The sequence below is a fragment of the Lagenorhynchus albirostris genome, chromosome 2, assembly GCF_949774975.1.
Source record: "Lagenorhynchus albirostris chromosome 2, mLagAlb1.1, whole genome shotgun sequence".
NCBI lineage: Eukaryota > Metazoa > Chordata > Mammalia > Artiodactyla > Delphinidae > Lagenorhynchus > Lagenorhynchus albirostris.
Window position 1 is genome coordinate 153,851,905 of NC_083096.1, and position 23,275 is coordinate 153,875,179.

The 23,275-nt window shown below is 39.5% G+C and overlaps 1 protein-coding gene across 1 annotated transcript in view; it reads right to left on the reverse strand.

The window, feature by feature from the left end:
- The window catches only part of RLF (RLF zinc finger), an 83,257-nt gene that overhangs the window by 16,326 nt on the left and 43,656 nt on the right, over positions 1-23,275 (reverse strand). The window lies entirely within an intron of this gene.

Consider the following 23,275-nt stretch of genomic DNA (forward strand, 5'->3'; position numbering starts at 1 on the left):
TAGATTAAGACTTCTGAAGACCCTTTCTCACTCTCTATTTTATCATTTCCCTGTCTTAATAAACAGAATATGAAGAACAGAGTCTATTTCATGACTGTGTCAGCATTATAAATGTCAATTATACTAGGCACCAAATATACAAAACAGTGATACTTTCAGGACAAATGAAGTGTGTATCAGGGCAAATGAGGCATATAGAGTTTAGCTCATCTCCTTCCAGAGTGCTATGCAGAACCACTCTGGTGGTTCTAAGTCTCTAATTTTAGTTACACCCTCAGGTAGGCAAAGAAAGGCTTCTTTCTCAGCTTAGCTCAAATGCCATTTTCTCACTGAATCCTTCCCTAACTGCTAAAAGCACGTTTGAATCCCTGGCAAAAACTCTACTCTCAAATTCTCCTTTGTAGCATTTACCACAGCTGCAATTCAATCATTAGTTGAACAACTTATTAGCATGTCTTCTCTGCTAGAATATAAAATCCATGTGGTCAGGATTATGTACATCTTGTTCAAAACTCAGCACTTATCACAGTGTCTGGAACATAGAAGACACTCAGTAAATAGGTGCTGATAAATGGAATAAATGAATCACGTTTAATTTAAAGGTAAAAAGTTCATGTTTAAAAAGTGAAACTTATTTAATACTGTGTTTTCTAATCTTTGGAACGACAATGCAATGACATAATAAGCAGTGTAGTGCAGTGGTTAAAAGCAATTATTGTAGAACCAGACTATATATACATTCTCTTCCCAGCTCTATAGCTACTAGCTGTGTGATCCTGGATAAGTTACGTAACTTCTCAGTAACTTAGTGCCTCAGTTTCCTCATCTTTAAAATGGGAATAACAGAACCTTCCTCATAGTTATTATAAGAATTTTTAACATGTTTCAGTACAGCACAGTGACTATAGTTAATAATACCATATTGCATATCTGAAAGTTGCCGAGAGTTTATCTTAAAAGTTCTCATCACAAGAAAAAAATTTTTTGTAACTATGTATGGTGACAGATGTTATCTAGCTTTATTGTGATGATCATTTCACAATATATACAAGTACTGAATCACGATGCACACCTAAAACTAATATATGTCAATTATACCTCAATTTCTAAAAATGTGCTATGTGTACCTATTAGAGCTAAATTTAAAAAATATATATGTATTAAAAGGGATTGGCAGGGTTTCCCTAGTGGTGCAGTGGTTAAGAATCCGCCTGCCAATGCAGGGGACACGGGTTCCAGCCCTGGTCCGGGATGATCCCACATGCCGTGGAGCAACTAAGCCCGTGCGCCACAACTACTGAGCCTGCGCTCTAGAGTCCGCGAGCCACAACTACTGAAGCCCACGCGCCTAGAGCCCACGCTCTGCAACAAGAGAAGCCAGCGCAGTGAGAAGCTGGCGCACCGCAACGAAGAGCAGCCCCCGCTCGCTGCTACTAGAGAAAGCCCGCGCGCAGCAACGAAGACCCAGCACAGCCAAAAATAAATAAAATTAAATTAAAAAAAAAAGGGATTGGCAAAAAGGAAGCACTTTAAAAGTGCTGTTAAAAATTGTTTTCATTGGGCTTCCCTGGTGGCGCAGTGGTTGAGAGTCCGCCTGCCGATGCAGGGGACACGGGTTCGTGCCCCAGACTGGGAAGATCCCACATGCCACGCAGCGGCTGGGCCCATGAGTCATGGCCGCTGAGCCTGTGCGGCTGCAGCCTGTGCTCCGCAACGAGAGAGGCCACACAGTGAGAGGCCCGCGTACCACAAAAAAAAAGAAAATTGTTTTCATTAAAAGTAATAAAATGCTAGACAAAAAAATTGTTTTCACAAAATATATAAATTTTAAAAAGAAAAAATAAAAAAGAAAGTGAACCTTAAGAATACTAGAAAGTGGGCTTCCCTGGTGGTGCAGTGGTTGAGAGTCCACCTGCCGATGCAGGGGACACGGGTTCGTGCCCCAGTCCAGGAAGATCCCACATGCTGTGGAACGGCTGGGCCCGTGAGCCATGGCCGCTGGGCCTGCGCATCCGGAGCCTGTGCTCCGCAGCGGGAGAGGCCATGGCAGTGAGAGGCCTGCGTACTGCCAAAAAAAAAAAAAAAAAAAAAGAATACTAGAAAGTATTTCAAAAGATCACTCTCAGATGCAAAATCACTCGATGTAAATTTGTATCTAACGAGTATTTGGAGGGAAAGTTAAGTTGTTAAAGCCTAAACATAATTAAAGTTAAACTCAGGTTTCAGGGAAAAGAATAACATCATACATTATGAAGATGGAATTATACTGATGCCCTAAACAACCATATCCTCATCCATAGCTGAATGAATCAGAAGGGTCATGCAGAGAGGAAATGCTCACCACAGAGCCACTTCAAATTGTACTGACTGAAGGACCAAAGTGAGAATTCACAGCAAGTAAAACCAGCTGTTCCAGAACCACCACCACCTACCATCCACACCATGTTAAAGCTCCTGCTGAAAACCAAGAATTCTAAAGTTCAATTTTGGCAGCAATATAACATCTCCAAGCTGAGAAATAGCATGAGCAGCTCTCTATGCCAGACATATAAATCAGAATGGAAATAACACACAACTTATACTTCTAGAATATTTTTTATCCATTTCAAATAACTTTTATTGTATTTTCTCATTTTATCAACATGGTAAGATCTATAAGACTGGCAAGGTTTTCTGGATATATATCTGAAAGAAATGACTTGAAATCAGTATAGTTTTTAGTTTGATTAGCTTCTATTTATTAGATTTCTCCTGATTATAAAAATGTTTATAATAGAAAACCTGAAAAATATAGAGAATAAAAATTAGCCTTAGATCTTACAACTCAATAATAACCAATGTGAGTTTTACTCCAGTATTCTGTCTATACACACTAACTGTATAGCAAACAATATATGACTACTGCAAATATGTACCTATTTTAAAGAAAGGTTGGATTGTGTTGATTGTATATCTGTTATTTTACCCTAATATTCTGGTGTGACTTAAGCAAGAGTTTTTATCAGTCCACAAGATAGACAGGAGAGGGTAAGTGGATTGTCGAGGCAAAGAGAGCAATACGGAGATGTGAAGAAGAAAAAAAAAAAGGCAGTGATGGGGCCTCCCTCGTGGCGCAGTAGTTGAGAGTCCGCCTGCCGGTGCAGGGGACACGGGTTCGTGCCCCGGTCTCGGAAGATCCCACATGCCGCGGAGCGGCTAGGCCCATGAGCCATGGCTGCTGAGCCTGCGCGTCCGGAGCCTGTGCTCTGCAACGGGAGAGGCCGCAACAGTGAGAGGCCTGCGTACCGCAAAAAAAAAAAAAAAAAAAAAAAAGGCAGTGCAAAAGTAATAATAATGATAATAATACTTCTAAATCTTATACAGCATTACTATATGTCAGGTACTGTTCTACAAATTCACATAAACATCCCCAGATCTACCCCAGATAGTCTGGCTCCAGAGTCCATACTCTTAGCCACTATGCTACAGTGAGATGCTTTAACAGTGGAAATGATAATACCTTATTACTGTGTGCTCTTTGAAGGCTTGGAATATGGTGACTGTTCTATGTCCAAGGGTAGTCAATAAACATTTACTGAATCAAAATGAATGGATAGTGAGCAGAACCAGCCAAGAACTCAGAAGCATGTGAAAGACTATTCAGGCTCATTCATTCCACACCATGTTCTCACCTTAAGCCTCTTTCAAATCCTCACCAGTCCCCTCAGATCTTTCCTTATCAAGGTCTACCTCATAACGAAAGTCTGATAAACTTAATGATACAAAAATATAAATCATGCGTAAGCACTATCAATGACATTGGAATTCACCAGAATCAAAAATTTTTAGGATAAAGACAAGAAGTGGCTAATGCTGGGAACTCAGGTGTCAAAGATGAAAACATACCACCTTACCCTATGAATTTTTTTTTTTTTTGCGGTACGCAGGCCTCTCACTGTTGTGGCCTCTCCTGTTCAGGAGCACAGGCTCCGGACGCGCAGGCTCAGCGGCCATGGCTCAGGGGCCCAGCCGCTCCGCGGCATGTGGGATCTTCCCGGACCGGGGCACGAACCCGCGTCCCCTGCATCGGCAGGCAGACTCTCAACCACTGCGCCACCAGGGAAGCCCCACCCTATGAATTTTATATATAATGGTTACATACTTTCCTGCCAGCCCTGGTGCTGAATAAGGAATAAAAACAAAGAGTTGGACTTAACAAGAATAATGGCTTAAGGGCTCCCCTGGTGGCACAGTGGTTGAGAGTCCGCCTGCTGATGCAGGGGACACGGGTTCGTGTCCCGGTCCGGGAAGATCCCACATGCCGCGGAGCGGCTAGGTCCGTGAGCCATGGCCATTGAGCCTGTGCTCCGCAACGGGAGAGGCCACAACGGTGAGAGGTCCACATACCACAAAAAAAAAAAAAAAAAAAAAAAAGAATAATGGCTTAAAATTCTCCTGTGACAAAGCACTTAGAAATCCTGGATAAAACACAACAAATATGTTTCCTAAATACATAGGTGAAAACTCAAGAAAGAAGTTTAAGTGTGAATGGACAACTGCCTTAACTTGCTGGGTTGTAGATAATTTCACTAAGAGGCTTGGGTTTTACAAGTCATGGTTAGGAGATGATAAAGCCTGAACCTGAGAAGTTGGCACTGAGCCCTTTGGCATAAAGTTGGAACCCCTGAAGAACTAAAAACTCAGAGAAAGCGTAGACTAAAAAAAGGTGGGCGGGGGGGGGCAGGGATATAACAGGAAAATGTATTTGTCCACCTCAACCTGGGTTCTTGTGGGATCAAAAACATTTTGAGAATTTATAATCTTTCCTCGTTCAAACTTGGAGTGTGATATAATACTATTGTCTAAAAAACCCAAACTGAGAAAAACAAATAAAATAAAAAGAAGATTCTGGCTGGTAATATCTTTAAATCAGCCGGCAGAAGCAAACATAAACATGATTTATACAGATATATGCTAACTAAGGCCTATGAGAATTCTAAGACATAAAGTATTCCCTACCCCCACTCAACCCGCCAAAACTGAGGCTCACAATCCCAAACTATAAAAAGCACAAATAAACAAGCCACTCCAGAAAATGTCAGCACATACAATAAACAGCAAGATTAGACGCCTGAGAACTGCAGATTACAGAATGCACAGCACAAAGACTGAACCCTAACCATGGACTTTGGTTGGTTAAAAAAAAATTAAATGAGGGCAATATGAGTTTGATAATAACTCGGGAAAAAGAGAGACAGAGACAAAAACATGGAAGAACCTTCAATGCCAATCTGAAGCCAATCTGAAAAGGCTACATACTATATGATTCCAACTACGTAATATTCCGGAAAAGGTAAAACTATGGAAGCAGTAAAAAAATCAGTGGTTGCCAGGGGCCTGAGAGGAGAGAGTGAGGGATGAATAGGTAGAGTATAGGAAATCTTTAGGGCAGTGACACTATTCTATATGATTCTGTGATGGTAGATACATGTCATTATACATTTGTCAAAAGCCATAGAATGTACAACACCAAGAGTGAAGCCTAATGTAAACTACGGATTTTAGTAAATAATAATGTACTGGCTCACCTACTGTAATAAATCTAACACACCAACTGCAAGACGTCAATAGGCGACTCTGGGGGTGAGGGAGAACATATGAGAACTCTGTACTTTCCACTCAATTTTTCTGTAAACCTAAAACTGCTCAAAAAAAAATCTAACGATTAAAAAAACCCTTTGATCATTTAAAAAATTAAATTGTCTTTTGATTACTGATTATTAAAGAGTTCTACATGTATTCTGGGCTCAAGTCCTTTATCAGATTATATTACATACATACGGTTTGCAAATATTTTCTCTCCTTCCGTGGATCAACTTTTCACTTTCTTGACTGTGACAAAGTTGGATGAAGTCCTATTTACTTTTCCTTTTGTCACCTGTGTTTTTGGTGTCACATATAAGAAACAACTGCCTAATCCAGGGTCTTAAAGATTTATTCCTATATTTTCTTCTAACATGTTACAGTTTTAGCTATTACATTTAAGTCTATAGGTCATTTGGAGTTAATCTCTACGTGTGGTATCAAGGGTCAAACTTCATTCTGTTACAAGTAGATACCCATTTGTTAAAGAACGAACTACTGAAAAGATTATCCTTTCCCCCATTGAATTATCTTGGCATCCATGTAGAAAATCAACTGGCTGTAAGTGTGAGGGCTTATTTCTAGACTCTCTCTTTTTTTCTTTGGCTGCACCACACAGTATGCGGAACTTCCCCGACCAGGGATCAAACCCATGCCCCTGCATTGGAAGCACAGAGTCTTAACCACTGGACCACCAAGGAAGTTCTATTTCTGGACTTTCAATTTTAGTCCATTGATCTTTTCGCCTACCCTTTTGCCGGGAAAACACCGGCTTGATTACTGAAAATTTTTAGTGAGCTCTGAAATAAAGAAGTGAGTCCTCCTACTTTGTTCTTTTTACAAGATTGTTTTGGCTATCCAGGGTCCCTTGAATTTCCACATGAATTTTAGGATCATCTTATCAATTTCTGCAAGAGAGGAAGGCAGAATTTTGACAGAGATAGCATTGAATCTGAGGATCATTTTGAGGAACACTGCCATCTTAACAATACTATCTTCTGGCCCAACAACATGGGATGTTGTTCCATATACTTAGCTTCTTTCAACAATGTTTTAAAGTCTTCAGTATACAGGGGCTTCCCTGGTAGCGCTAGTAGTTGAGAGTTCGCCTGCCGAAGCAGGGGACTCAGGTTCGTGCCCTGGTGCGGGAAGATCCCTCATGCCGCGGAGCGGCTGGGCCCGTGAGCCATGGCCGCTGAGCCTGCGCGTCTGGAGCCTGTGCTCCGCAACGGGAGAGGCCACAACAGTGAGAGGCCCGTGTACCGCAAAAAAAAAAAAAAATAAAAATAAGTCTTCAGTATACAAACAAGTCTTGTACTTCTTTTAAAAAAATTATTCTGGGGCTTCCCTGGTGGCGCAGTGGTTGAGAGTCCGCCTGCCGATGCAGGGGACGCGGGTTCGTGCCCCGGTCTGGGAAGATCCCACATGCCGCGGAGCGGCTGGGCCTGTGGGCCATGATCGCTGAGCCTGCGCGTGCAGAGTCTGTGCTCCGCAACGGGAGAGGCCACACAGTGAGAGGCCCGCGTACCGCAAAAAAAAAAAAAAAAAAATTATTCTGGGCTTCCCTGGTGGCGCTAGTGGTTGAGAGTCCGCCTGCCGATGCAGGGGACTCGGGTTCGTGCCCCGGTGCGGGAAGATCCCACATGCCGCGGAGCGACTGGGCCCGTGAGCCATGGCCGCTGAGCCTGCGCGTCTGGAGCCTGTGCTCCGCAACGGGAGAGGCCACAACAGTGAGAGGCCCGTGTACCGCAAGAAAAAAAAAAAAGTCTTCGCTATACAAACAAGTCTTGTACTTCTTTTAAAAAATTTATTCTGGGCTTCCCTGGTGGCGCAGTGGTTGACAGTTCGCCTGCCGATGCAGGGGACACGAGTTCGTGCCCCGGTCTGGGAAGATCCCACATGCCGCGGAGCAGCTGGGCCCGTGAGCCATGGCCGCTGAGCTTGCGCGCCCGGAGCCTGTCCTCCGCAACAGGAGAGGCCACAACAGTGAGAGGCCCGCGTACCACCAAAAAAAAAAAAAAAAAATTATTCTAAATATTTTATTCTTTTTGATGCTATTGTACATGGAATTGTTTCCTTAATTACATTTTTTGTACTGTTCATTGTTAGATGTACATAAATAAAAATGATTTTTGTATATTGATCTTATTAGGATCATTTATATACAAGATCGTGATATATGCAATTTAGAAATACTTATACATCTTCCTTTCCAATCTAGATGCCTTTTAACTATTTTCTTGCCTAACTGCTCTGGCTAAAGTTTCCAGCACAATATTGAATAGAAGTGTCAAAAGCAGACATTCTTGTTTTGTCCCTGATTTTTGGGGAAAACCACTCAATCTTTCATCACTAAGTATTATGTCAGCCGTGGGTTTCCACAAATGCTCTTTATCAGGGTGAGGAAGTTTCCAGCTTATTCCTAGTTTGCTGAGTGTTTTTAACACGAAAGGGTGTAGGATCTAGTTAAATGCTTTTTCTGTCTCTTGTGACAAACATGTAGCTTTTGTCTTTTATTCTATGGCACAGCATTTACATATAACCTACGCACATCCTTCTGTATACTTTAAATCACTTCAAGAATACTTATAATACCTAATACAATGTAAATGCTATAGAAATAGTTGTTGGAGGGGGCAAATTCAAGTTTTGCTTTCTGGAACTTTCTGGAAACTTCCCCTGAAGATTTTCAATCCACAGTTGGAGGTGGAACCCATGGATACAGAGGGCAGACAGTACTCCTTTTTCTATACTGCTGGATTTGTTTTGCTGGATTTTGTTGAGGATTTTTGCATCCATATTTGTTACAGATATTGGTCTGTACCTCTCTTTCTCTTGTTATCTTAGTCTGGTTGTGGTTATCGGATAATAATGGCCTCACTGCATGAGTTTGTAAGGATTCCGTCCTCTTTTATTTTCTGGAAGACTTTGCGAGGGACTGGTGTAAATTCTTCTGTATATGTTTTGTACAATTGACCAGTGAAGCCATGTTGGTGTGGGCTTCTCTTTGTGGGAAGTTTTTAAATTATCCACTCGATCTCTTTACTAGTCATAAGTATATTCAATTTCTTTGTGAGTTAATTTCAGTAGTTTGTTTCATTCTAAGATTTGTCCATTTCATCTAAGTAAATCTAACATTTTGGTGTATAGTTGTTCATGGTATGCTCTTATAATCCTTTTTATTCCTGTAATATCATTAGTCATGTCCTTTTATTCCTGATTTTAGTAATTTGAGTATTCTTTTTTTCATGTTCAGTCTAACTAAAAGTTTATCAATTTTGTTGATCTTTAAAAACAAACTTTTATTACTTTTTGCTATTGATTTTGTATTCTCTATTTCATTTATTTGTACTCTAATCATTATTATCTCCTTCCTTCTGCTAGTTTTGGGTTTAGTTTGCTCTTCTTTCTAGTCTTTTAGGGCAGATGGTTAAGTTATTAATTTGAGATCTTTTTTTTTGGCCACACTTGCGCAGCTTGCAGGGGGATCTTAGTTCTCCGACCAAGGATTGAACCTGGGCCACAGCAGTAAAAGCCCAGAATCTTAACCACTAGGGCACCAGGGAACTCCCAAGATCCTTCTCTTTTTAAGATTGACATTGTACAACTGTAAATTTCCCCTAAGTGCTGCTTTAGTTGCATCCGATACATTTCAATATGTTGTGTTTTCATCGTTCATCCCAATGTGTTTTCTAACTTCCCATTTTTTTTCTTTGATCAATTGCTTATTTTGAGGTGTTGTTTAATCTCCACAGATCTGTGACTTTCCCAAATTTCCTTCTGCTACTGATTTCTAATTTCATTCCACTGTGGCCAAAAAACATACTTTGTATGATTTCAATCCTTTTAAATTTATCAAAGTTTGTTTTATGGCCTAACATATGTCTATCCTGGAGAACGATCCACGTGCATTTGAGAAGAATGTATATTCTGCTGCTCTTGGATATTCTATAAATGTCTGCTAGGTCTAGTTGGTTTATAGTACTGCTCAAGCCTTCCATTTCCTTCTTGTCTAGTTGGTTTATCCACTACTGAAAGTGGGGTATTAAAGTCTCCAACTACTATATTTGAATCGTCTATTTCCCCCTTCAACGCTGCCAGCTCATGTATTTTGGGGCTCTTCTGTTCCTCAGATTGAGTAATCTCGATTGACTTCTTTCTTTTAAGTTTGCTAATTCCTTCTTCTGCTAATTCAAATCTGACGTTGAGCCTCTTCAGTGAATTAATTTCAATTATTGTACTTTTTCACTCCGCAGTCTCTATTTGGTTCTTTTTTTCTATTTCTTTACTGCTATTGTCTACGTCTTGAGACATTTTTCTCATACTTTTCTTTAGTTGCTTTAGTTCTTTGAATATACAGTTAATCTTCATTATTTGCAGATTCTGTACTTATAAATTAGCCTACTTGATGAAATTTATTTTTAACCCCCAAGTTCAATACTCACAGTGTTATCACAATCATTCACGAACATGCATATAATGGCAAAAAATTTGAATCCTCTCTTGAGCATGCTCGCAGCTAAGGTCAAACAAGGTGTTGCTCTGCCTTTTTGTTTCAGTTCTCATACTGTAACAAGTATCTTTTTCATGTTCTATTTAGTGCCACTCTTTAATGTTTTTGTATTTTTCACTGGTGATTTCACTGTTTAGAATAGCCCCTAGTTGTAGTGCCAAAGTGCTGCCTAATTTCCTAAGTGCAAGAGACTGTGATGTGCCTTATGGAGAAAATACATGTGTTAAATAAGTTTCAGGGGGCTTCCCTGGTGGCGCAGTGATTGGGAGTCCACCTGCTGATGCAGGGGACACGGGTTTGTGCCCCGGTCTGGGAAGATCCCACATGCCGCGGAGCAGCTGGGCCTGTGAGCCATGGCCGCTGAGCCCGCGCATCTGGAGCCTGTGCTCCGCAACGGGAGAGGCCACAACGGTGAGAGGTCTGCGTACGGCAAAAGTTTCATGCAGGCATGAGTTACACTGCTGTTGGCTATGAGTTCAATGTTAATAAATCAATAATATAAATTAAATAAGGTATCTTTAAATGGAAGCACACATAAAACAAGGTTATGTATTGATCATATGTGACGAGAGGCTTGCAGGAACCTAACCTTGTATTTCCCCTAGGAGGAATGGATTCAATATAAGCTAATGCAGTGTTTGCAGTGACTATATAGAACATAACTACCACAAATTGAGTGTATTTGCAACAACTGATTTAAAGTTCCTTTTCTAGCAAGTCCAGCACCTGGGCATCCTAAGTTTCTGTTGGCTGCCTTTTTCCCTGTGTATGGACTACCATATTTCTTTATAATGATAAGTGGATATTTTAAATAATATATTGTGGCAACTCTGGAAATCAGAATCTTTCACCTCTTTGGGGTTTATTATTGTTACTGTTTGTTTAGTGACTTTCTTGGAATAATTCTGTAAAGCCTGTATTCTTTGTCATGTGTGGCCACTACAGTCTGTTTGGTTAGCTTAATTCAAGATGTTGAATATGTTGCTTAAATGCCTTGAACAAGCAAGTCTCTCTGCTTTTGCCAAGCAGCTGTGTGTGTGTGTTGGGGAATCCTTTCAATATTTCAGAAGGCAGTTTAAAGCTCTAACCTGCCCTTCATTTCCTACTTGTGTGAAGCCTCAAGGTAACCAAGAGGTGAGGGATTAGAGCCTTCTCGGGTCATTCCTTGGCAGACATACAGCACTATACATTTGTGTTACCTGCCAGAGTACTAGGAATATATCAGAGGTTTTCTAAGTCCTCTATGGACATCTTATATCCCAGTTTTTCTTTTTAATTTTTTTGTCAGTCTTGTTAAGCCCAACTGGTAATTCCTCCTCAGACAACTGTCATGTTAAACAATTACCAATCATTATTTTTGATAAATGCCCCGGGACAGAACTTTTGGTAGAGTGAGCTCGGAGTCAAATAAAGACAAATCCTGAGAACACAGCTTTTCAGAAAGTTGCCAAGTAGGTCAAATAGTGACAATTCTGTGGGGATGGGCTTTTGCAGAGTTCCAAAACCATTCTGCTTCCTCGGGTGGCTGCTAGGCTGCTGGTTTTCAAGGTTACTGTGAAGCTAGGGAGAGGGAAATGAGAAGTAGAGCAAGTTAAAATGCCACCAAGCTCACTGTTCTGAGATTCATGCGTTTTTCTTGAATAAAACTTCCAGGATTATGGTAAGCCTTTAGTTAATTTCCAGAGTTCTACAAAGTTAATGCCCTCCACTCTCTGGTTTCAAATGCTGATAACTTGGAACTCAATTTCCAGCACAGGCCTTTCCCCAAGCCTCACATTGTGTGAATACTGTCTGCTGTTGCTCTCCTTTGTGTCTTTTCACCTCTGTATTCCCAGTGCCTAACACAGTCTCCAGTGAATATATATTAAATGACTGGAAGGCATGACTGTATTATTTCTTACAATAACATCCGAATCTAATATTATCTCAAAATAAAATGCCTAATTTCATTTAAAAAAGAAAAAAGATCACCTCAGCTATTGCAGAGAATGAATTCTGGGGACAAGAACAGATGCAGTTAGAAGGCTTTCACAATAATCAGCGAATTAAACAGCAATGGTATGACAGGTAGCCAACTGGCATAAGAGAAGGTGGGTAGAGATGGCTTATTTGTCTTCTTAAGTTATCTTCATGCTTAGGCTAACCAAGGTAAACTAGTATTCTGGCCAGTGCCATTACTGGAATATTTTAACATTTATCTTTCTCTAGAACTATGGTTTTCAATCTAGTATTTTCCTGATCAGTTCCGGGGTATAATGCAAATAATTTGTTCCTAATAATGGATTTTAAAAAACAAACTGGTAAATGGTTTTTTCAAAAAGGAATCAAAGTGGAAGTTATCCACATAATAAGATTTGTCTCACTTGCATCCCTGAGTAGGAGAAAGGGTGGAGTCAGTTAGCAAGCCTCCATTTCATGTAACCCTGGGTCTACTTTGGAGAGAATCATCCCTGCTAGGTTCATAGACATCACCTGGAAAAAAGGTTGTGCTTCTAAAAACCAAGTTTCTTTTAAACTGCAGCAATACCACAGACCAACACTATGATATTGAGCGGTCACTTGTATGTTTCCTAAAGATATAAATGGTCTCTGATGCTTCTAGTTAAATCCTATGACTCTGAGTATCTGAGAGAAGCCTGAATTGTCCTACTGAATTCTTGAAAATGACTGTGTCTGACTAACTCTCCATGATGACCCCTCCAATATAATCATATATCAACCAAAATACCCACACATAACCCATGAAAGTAACAGCAGAGATGAGATCCAAATATATACTAAGTTTTAGGAAGATGTCTCTTCAAAGCTTTTTAAAAGAACTCTGCTTTTGGAGATAAAATATTTAAATAGGCAAATCTTCCACTTCTTCATAAAGGCTTCTACCTTTAGTGTATTTTCTGAAAGTACATCTCATTCACCATATGACCATAAGGATACATAAAGTAATATTATCGATTTTAATTTTAATTATACACTTTATTATTCCTTGTTCAGGATCCATCTTAATGTTCTTACTTAAGGTACATCTGGGGACTTCCCTGGTGGTGCATTGATTAAGAATCCACCTGCCAATGCAGGGGACACAGGTTTGAGCTCTGGTCTGGTAAGATCCTGCATGCCGCAGAGCAACTAAGCCTGTGCACCACAACTACTGAAGCCTGCGGGCCTAGAGCCCTTGCTCTGCAACAAGAGAAGCCACTGCAATGAGAAGCCCGTGCACTGCAATAAACAGTAGTAGCCCCCTTTCGCCGCAACTAGAGGAAGCCCGCGCGTAGCAACGAAGACCCGACACAGCCAAAAATAAATACATAAATAAAAACGTAAAAAAAAGGTACATCTGGAATCTCTCTATGCTGTTGTTTGCTGTTTCTTCTACTCCCAAACTGGATTCCTAATGGGTCCTGTTTAAGTGTCTTTGCTCTGTTTATCATTTATATACCTAGTGACTGTGTCAATTCCCAACAGTGTTAGACTGGTGAGTAAATCGGGTCCTGTTTGTCTTTTCCTTTCCTCATCAAGAGAAGAAGCAAGCCTTGTAACCACATCAGACACTGAAGATGCAGTTCATTCAGGGATCAAGACTGAAATGAACCACTTCTTTATCTGTGCCAAGAACTCTGCAGACAGATTTCTTGCTCTTCATAATAAGAGAAGTGCTTCATGTTTAAAACATCATTATCCTTTATACTATATGTGGGAAACTTGACCTTTGCAAAGATTTCCTCTTTCAGTAATAAAAAATATACACATAGGAAACATCCACTTGCGACACTAGGCCATGGCCAAGTCTGTAACTTTCCTTAAAATTCTTTCATATGTAGGGACTTCCCTGGCGGTCAGTGGTTAAAGACTCCACACTCCCAATGCAGGGGCCCGGGATCGATCCCTGGTCAGGGAGCTAGATCCCGCGTGCCGCAACTAGGAGCTGGCACACTGCAGCTGGGGATCCCACACACCACAATAAAGATCCCTCGCGCGGCAACAAAGATCGCCTGTGCCACGGCTAAGACCTGGTGCAGCCAAATGAATGAATAAATAAATATTTTTTTAAAAATCCTTTCATATGTAAAGTGAATAACAGTGTCATCTCATCCAATTCTAAATAAGGTATTTACAACCTAGAACTTGAGGATTCCATGGAGTTCTAAATTTGGGGTTCTGAATTCTGGCTTTCAAGCTGACCCCATCAATTAATCTTAATTGTACGTGTTTGGCTAAATCTTCCCCAGCAGAGGTTTCCTATTACACACACCCATTATTGTGATACCCACAGGTGCCAAAATGTAAGTACTTTTATTCCCAGTTGTTACTCAAGTTAATTTGACTCTTCTCCTGAACTCAGCCGAAGTAGATGGCAAATGTTGTGTATAACTTTGCTGCCTTAGAACACGTGCTGATTTTAAACTCCAATTAACGAACATCTAGTGATTCACTGGTCCTTTCCCAAAGCAAATTTTTAAAGATTTCTTTAATTCTGCTCTCACTTGCAAAAGAAAGCATCGCTGGATAAGAGACTAATTATGATGTTACCGGTGTTCCTTTTAAAATAATTTTATGATGTGTGCCCAATGTTGTCACATTGACATATTTAACAAATGAATCCCAATCATTATAAAAATATTTTAAGTTGCACCTATACATAAATGTATAACTATGAATGGAATGAAAATACCACCAAAATGTTTCCTGTTAGAACATGACTCATCAGTGTTTACCAACTAGAAGTAAGCTGTACAGTGTAAAGAGAGCTGGCCAGGGAGCCAGGAGATCTGTGTTCTAGCATAGGCTTGGACTTAATAATTAGCTTAATGAAGGTAGGGCCTTGGAAACATTACCTCTTGGCCTCAGTCTCACCATTGGTAAATCATGGAAGGTGAGACTAAATGATATTTAATGGTTTTAACACACTAGGAAATCTGAATCTTGCATAGCAAAGGTCAGCAAACATTTTTTGTAAACACCCAGACAGAAAATATTTTCAACTTTGCGGGCCAGATGGTCTTGGTTACAGCTATTCAGCTCCGCCATAGTAGAGCAAGACCAGTCATAAACAATAAACAAATAGGCGTGACTGTGTTCCAGTAGAACTTTATTTACAAAAACAAGTAGCTGGGTGGATTTGATCCACAGACCACAGTAAATCAGATCACATTTCCAATAACCCAGTTCCTTGCATTCTCCACAAATCTGTTGAAAGGAATTAATTCTATAACTTCAGGAAGAAATCCTGTTTTCTTGATTTGTTATTAATAAACCAGGAAAGATCCTGTACAAAGCATCCCATATCCTCCCTGTTCTCCCATACCCCCTTCTTCTTTGCCATTCTTGTCAGTAGCAGAGCAACCCCATTCTTCCAGTCTCCCAGGTCTTATGAGTCTCTTAACGGGATCTCTGCACATTATCCCTTATTTTTGTCCTGTCAGCAAGTCCCATCCTTTCTCCTCTTGCTAACTCCAATCTCTTCTCCTAAATCTAATATATACTCTTTCTGTCTATGCTTCCTAAAACACTGTTTCAGTCATTTCACTTCCTATCTTCAAAACCTTCCTAATTTCTACTGCATTGAATCAATGCAGTAGAGTTTCCAAGGCCTTACTTTTCCCTATGCAACAGGTCTTATTTCTCACAAGACCTAAACATCCACTCTCTGCCCCAGGCAAGGTGTTCCCTAGTGGTTCCCTACAAAGTGCATATTCATTTCTGTGCCTTTACTATCACAGTCAGTTATCCCCAAACCATTCTTTCTACCCACCCAAACCCCACCATTATTTCAAGGTCCAACTCAAGGATCAATTTTTATAAAGCCTTATACGCCAGTCCACAAAGATATTCTCTACCTCTACACTACTACAGAATTCAGAGGCACTATCGTATGGCTTAGTACTTATCTTCCTATTACTGTTTCTGGCAACCAAACTAGGCCATGTACACCCTTATGTATTTGCCAATGCTTAATACAATGCTAAAAACAAAATAGGTTTTAAATAAACAAAGGTTGAGAGAGAGAGGAATCAAATCCAAGGTCTAGCATTTTTGCTTCTTCTGAATTCTTTTGGCATATATCAGGTGCTGAGAATAACCATTACTCCATCTTATTCTGGTTAAGCTTCCCAAACACATGATATTGCAGCTGTTATTAGAGGTAAGCAGTCTCCCATCTCCTTACCCTTCCCAATATTGCAAACAAATAAATTTACAGGCTTATATTTAGTCCCTAATATGTGGCTACGTATTTGTCTAGGATGTAGAGATACAGCAATGGACAAACTTATGTCCCTGTCCTTACAATGTTTTCAATCTAGTGGGGGGAAACAGAGAATAAGCAAATATTATGTCCAGAAATAGTGGTATGTACTATAAATAAAAACAGGTAGGTAAGGGGGCAGAGAGTGATGGGGGCCATTTTAGATGGATTTGTATATATTTATAATAATTGACAGGAGATATTTATTAAAGAAAAACAAGACTGAGTAGGGGGAGATAGGGTATTATTTTAGGTGGGACAGTGAGGAAGAACTCTCTGATATGGCAATATTAAGGAGAGTTGTGAATGATGTAAGGGAATGAGCTATCCAAACTATCTTGTGGCAGGGCATTCCAGGGAGTGATCTAACGCAAAACTCTAAGGTAGGAATATGTTTGGCTTGTTCAAAAAACAGTAGAGACAAGAGGGCTGGAGAGGAGTGAGCATTAAGCTGTACAAGATATAGTCAGAGGGCTTCCCCGGTGGTGCAGTGGCTGAGAGTCTGCCTGCTGATGCAGGGGACACGGGTTCGTGCCCCGGTCCAGGAAGATCCCACATGCCGTGGAGCGGCTGGGCCCGTGAGCCATGGCCGCTGAGCCTGCGCGTCCGGAGCCTGTGCTCTGCAATGGGAGAGGCCACAACAGTGAGAGGCCCGCATACCGCCAAAAAAAAAAAAAAAAAAGCGATATAGTCAGAGATGGTTAGACAAGTAGCCAGGGGCCACGGCACACAGAATATAAAGACTTCTGGATTTATTCTGAGCAAGACAGAAAGCTATTGAGTGGTTCTGATCAAGGAAGTGACATGGCCTGATTTACGTTTTAGAGATTATTCTGGCTACTTTGGGGAAAAATAAAATGTAGAAGGCAAGAGTGAAAGCAAGTACACCAGTTCAAAGGCTTCTAGATTCATCTTTGTATCTCCAATGCCTAAGACAGCATATGACATACAGACACTTAGGTATACACCACCTAGAATAGTATTTATCATCCTATATCTTTAATATAATATTAGTGGTAGTACACCAAACTCAGGTTTGAATCTCAGCTTATCTGCTTTAAGTTTTATAAACATGAACATATTACTTAATCTGAGCCTCACTTCCTTACCAAAATGGAGCTACCTAAGAGTTGTGAGAACTAAATGTGACAGTGTATACATAGCATTTAGCATAGTGCCTAACACATGGTAAAAGCTCAAAAAAGTGGTAGCTGGTTATTCTCTACACGCCTCCTCCCCCTCCAACAATGAGAATATAGTTGGAAGGCAACTGACTTCATTTATATTTATTCTTATATTTTTATTTCTTAACTATTGTCTTTTTTTAAAATTAATTTTTATTGGAGTATAGTTGTTTTACAATTGACTTCATTTAGAGGAAAGCTCATAAAAACAAAACAAAGCCCTAATACCAGGAATATCAGGAGCTTAGTTATGGACATGTTAAGTTTAAGATGCCATTAGCCATGCAAGTCGAGATGGTGATTAGGCAGTTGAATATATGAGTCTGGAGCTCAGAGGAGAGGACTGAGCTGGAGATAAAACATCTGGGATTCAGGCCATAATTGGCATTTAAGACCGTGAGCCTAAATGAGATCACCAAGGGAATACGTGTAAATAGAAAAGAGAGGACACAAAAAGAGTCCTAGAGTAATATAACATTCAATCATCAGAGGGAGGAGGAGGAAGAGCAAGTAGAAATGAGAAAGATCAATCAGCCAGGTACATAGAAAAACAACAGAGTATAGTACCCTAGAAGCCAAGTGGAAAAATCTGTTAAAAGTTTAAAAGACAGAGTTAATAAGTCAGATGGAGTAAGGTGAAAACTGGGAAGTCATCGTTGGATTTTTTTCTTCCAGTTGTATTGAGATAATATTGACATACAGCACAGTATAAGTTTAAGGTGTACAGCATAATGATTTGACTTACATACATCTTGAGGCCATTATCACAATAAGTTTAGTGAGCATCCATCATCTAGTACAGACACAAAATTAAAGAGATAGAAAAAAAACTTTTTTCTTGTGATGGGAACTCTTAGGCTTGACTCTTTTAACAACTTTCATATGTAACACAGAGCAGTGTTAACTATATTTATCATGTTGTACATTACAATCCCGGTACTTACTTATTAACTAGAAGTTTGTACTTTCTGACTGCTTTCATCCAACTCCCCTTCACTCCACTCCTCACCTCTGGTAACCACAAATCTGATCTCTTTTTCTATGACATTGTTTGCTTTTGAAGTATAATTGACCTACAACAGTATGTTAGTTCCTGTTTCACAACACAGTGATTCAATGCTTCTATACATTTCAAACTGATCACCACAATAAGTCTAGTTATGCTATGTCACTATACAAAGATATTACATAGTTATTGACTATATTCCCCATACTATATATTTCATACACATGACTCATATACTTTGCAACTGGAAGTTTGTACCTCTTAATCTCACCCATCTATTTCTTTCTTCCTCCCTGCCCACTCTCCTCTGGCAAACACCTGTTTGTTCTCTGCATCTAGAACTCTGTTTCTATTTTAAGTTTGTTCACTTGTTTTGTTTATTTAGACTTCACATATAAATGAAATCATACAGTATTTGTCCTTCTCTGTCTGATTTATTTCACTTAGCATAATACCCTCTAGGTCCATCCATGGTGCAAAAGGCAAGATTTCATTCCTTTTTATGGCTGAGTAATATTCCATTGCATATATGTGTATGTATACACACACAATGTGAGAGAGAGAGAGAGAGAGATATATATATATCACATCTTCTTTATCCATTCATCAACTTAGGCTGCTTCACATCCTGGCTACTGTAAATAATGCTGCTATGAACATAGAGGTGCATATATCTTTTCTAATAAGTGTTTTGGTTTTCTTCAGATAAATACCCAGGAGTAGAACTGCTGGATCGTAAGGTAGTTCTATTTTTAGTTTTTTTGAGGAACCTCCACACTGACTCCATAGTGGCTGTGCCAATTTACATTCCCACCACCATTCCCTTTTCTCCACATCCTCGCCAACACTTGTTATTTGTTGTCTTTTTGATAACAGCCATTCTGACAGGTGTGAGGTTATACCTCATTGTAGTTTCAATTCAAAGTTCCCTGATGGGGCTTCCCTGGTGGCGCAGTGGTTAAGAATCCACTGCCAATGCAGGGGACATGGGTTCGAGTCCTGGTCTGGGAAGATCCCACATGCCATGGAGCAACTAAGCCCATGCGCCACAACATCATTTACTGAAAAGGCTGCCTTTTCCCCACTGTATATTTTTGCCTCCTTTGTCATAGATTAATTGACCATATATGTGTGGGTTAATTTCTGGGCTCTCTATTCTGCTCCATTGATTTAGGTGTCTTTTTTTGTGCCAGTACCACACTGTTTCGATTACTGTGGCTTTGTAGTATAGTCTGAAGTCAGGGAACATGATACCTCCAGCTTTGTTCTTCTTTCTCAAGATTGGTTTGGCTACTCGGGATCTTTCATATTTCCATACAAATGTTAGAATTCTTTGTTCTAGTCCTATGAAAAGTGCCACTGGCATTTGATAAGGTTTGCACTTTATCTGTAGATTGCCTTGGGTATGGTCATTTTAACAATATTAATTCTTCCAATCCATGAACACAGTATATCTTTCCACCTGTTTGTGTCATCTTCAATTTCTTTCACTGGTATCTTACAGTTTTTGGAGTACAGGTATTTTCTTCCATAGTTAGATTTATTCCTAGGTACTTTACTCTTTTTGATGCAATTGTAAATGGGATTGTTTTCTTAATTTCTCTGATAGTTCACGTTAGTGTAGAGAAGTGCAACAGATTTTGTATCCTGCAACTTTACCAAACTCATTGATGAGCTCTTCTAGTTTTTTGGTGGTGTCTTTAGGATTTTCTACATATAATATCATGTCATCAGCAAACAGTGACAGTTTTGTTACTTCCTTTCCAATTTGGATTCTTTTTATTTCTTTTTCTTGTCTGACTGCCTTGGCTAGGACTTCCAATACTATGTTGAATAAAAGTGGTGAGAGTGAACATCCTTGTCTCGTTCGTGATCTTAGAGGAAATGCTTTCAGCTTTCCACCACCGAGTATGATGTTAGCTGTGGGCTTGTCAGATATGGCCCTTGTTATGTTGAGGTATGTTCCCTCTATACACACTTTTTTAGAGTTTTTATCATACATGGATGTTGCATTCTGCCAAAAGCCTTTTCTGCATCTATTAAGATAAACATATAATTTTTATTCTTCAATTTAATGTGGTGTGTCACACTGATTGATTTGTGAATACTGAACCATACGTACATCCCTGGGATAAATCCCACTTGATCATGGTGCATGATACTTTTAATGTATTGTTGAATTCAGTTTGCTAATGTTTTGTTGGGAATTTTTACATGTATGTTCATCAGTGGTATTAGCCTGTAATTTTCTTTTTTTGTGCTGTCTTTATCTGATTTTAGTATCAGGGTGATGCTGGCCTCATGTAATGAGTTTGAAGTATTCTTTCCTCTACAAGTTTTTGGAACAGTTTGAGAAGGATAGGTGTTAACTCTTCTCTAAATGTTTGGTAAATTCAACTGTGAAGCCATCTGGTCCTGGACTTTTGTTTGTTAGGAGTTTTTTAAATTACTGATTCAATTTCATTACTGGTAATTAGTCTGTTCATGTTTTCTATTTCTTCCTGGTTCAGTCTTGGGAGATGGTAAATTTCTAGGAATTTGTCCATTTTTTCCAGGTTGTCCATTTTATTGGCATATAGCTGTCTGTAGTAATTTTTTATGATCTTCTGTATTTCTCTGGTGTCGGTTGTGACTTCTTTTCCATATCTGAATTTACTGATTTGGGCCCTCTTTTTTTCTTGATGAGTCTAGTTACAAGTTATCAATTTTGTTTTTTTTTTCCCCAAAGAACCAGCTCATTGAAAGTTTCACTGATCTTTTCTATTGTTTTTTTAATCTCCATTTCATTTATTTATTTATTTTTATTTTGGTTGTGCCGGGTCTTAGTTGCTGCAGGTGGGCTCCTCAGTTTCAGCTCGTGGGCTTCTTAGCTGCAGCACATGAACTCTTAGTTGCGGCATGCATGTGGGATCTAGATCCCTGACCAGGGATCAAACCTGCATCCCCTGCATTGGAAGGCAGATTCTTAACTACTATGCCACCAGGGAAGTCCCTCATTTATTTCTCCTCTGATTCTTTACAATTTCTTCCCTACTACTAACTTTGGGTTTTGTTGGGTTTTGTTTTAGTTCCTTTAGGTGTAAGGTTAGGTTGTTTATTTGAGATTTTTCTTGTTTCCTGAGGATGTTATAAACCTCCCTCTTAGAACTACTTTTGCAGGTGGATTTAGTGATGTGGTGGACTGGCACAAGTCAATGCCATATTAGAATACGTTCAAGGAGAAAAATGTTAAACAGTAAATTCAGACGATGGTTCAAGAAATTACACTGAAAGGGCAGGAGAGAAATGGGGTGGTAGCTGGAAGAAGAAGTCTTTCTCTTTTAAAAATGGAAGAAATAACAGCATAAATGCTGATGAGATAGTGACAGCAGAGGGGGAAATTGATAAATGCAGTAGAGAAAGGGAAAACTGCTGCAGCACTATACTTGAGGGGGCAAGTGTAGACAGGATCTGATACTGAAGTCAAGGGGATTGTTGGCCTTAGCAGGGGAAAACAGATATAGTTTATCCTTAGTAACAGAAGAGAAGGTGTAAATGCATAAATGCAGGTAGGTGAATAGATGTCATGGAAATTCTCTTCCAACTGTCCCAGTTTCCTCAGAGAAATAGGAAGAAAGTTCATCAGGGGAGACAAAGATGGGACAGAAGGTATTGTAGTATAGGTTTAAAGAAAAAGGAAAAAGCATGAAATAGTAATCTAAGGGAATAGGAGAGTGAATGAACTCAAGAAACACAGTGTGACTGAATTAAAGTAAAATCAGTTGCCAGGTTATTCTCCACCTAAGTTTGGCCCCACTGGTGCAGGTAAAGATACAAAACAGGTGGAGATGAAGGGATAATGAGGATACAGGTTAGTCAAAGAAGTACAATTAAGGGAGAGACCAGCAGAGGAATTGAGGGTGTATGCAAAGGAGTGCTAATAATGATTGACTATGGAAAAGCAGAGTAAGGAGAGTGAAAAGCTGATCAGACTGATAGACTGTTGGTCCTGGTGGAGTCTGAATATTAAAGGGAGTGAAGTGGAAAGGTGGAGAGTTTCATTTGGAGAGTAAGATATTTACAGCTGAAATTGTCATAAAAGGTTAAGAATTACTATAGCATAGAACCAGATCCTTGGGATTCCCACATTTAATAAGAAAGTTCAGTGTAAAGGTAAAATGAGAATCTATATGTAAGACCTGAATGGCAGGTAAGAGAATTAAAGGTAGATGATGGAATATAGCCTTGGAATTCCTCATTTTCTCTGTATAATTTATCAAAAACTCTTAGAGAAAACTAATTCCAACTTTTCTAAGGAAAACAATGATTCAGGTTAAAAAAAAAAACCCTGTTTGTCTGCTTAATCATTGTTCAAAATGTATTCATGGCTTCTAAAGTCCTACACCTTTCTGCTTAGAGTTAAATATATAAACTAACTTAAATAAAGTTAACTGCCATTCTCTTTAGTTTATCTCTTGACACCAGTATTAATAATTTCCACATTTCCCAGAGAGAAATCATTAGTTTAAGAAGAAAAAGCAACTTTCATATTTAAAGATTTCAAAGCAAACCATCACCCAAATATATAAACATTCATCTGCATATTCTTTAATTATCTACTTTTCAAATCCACCTACAAGACATAACTTTATATCCAATCTGTTGAACAGTTAAATATACAATTAAAATGGTACTTTTCATAGCCTGAAAAAAAATGAGTCTTGGGA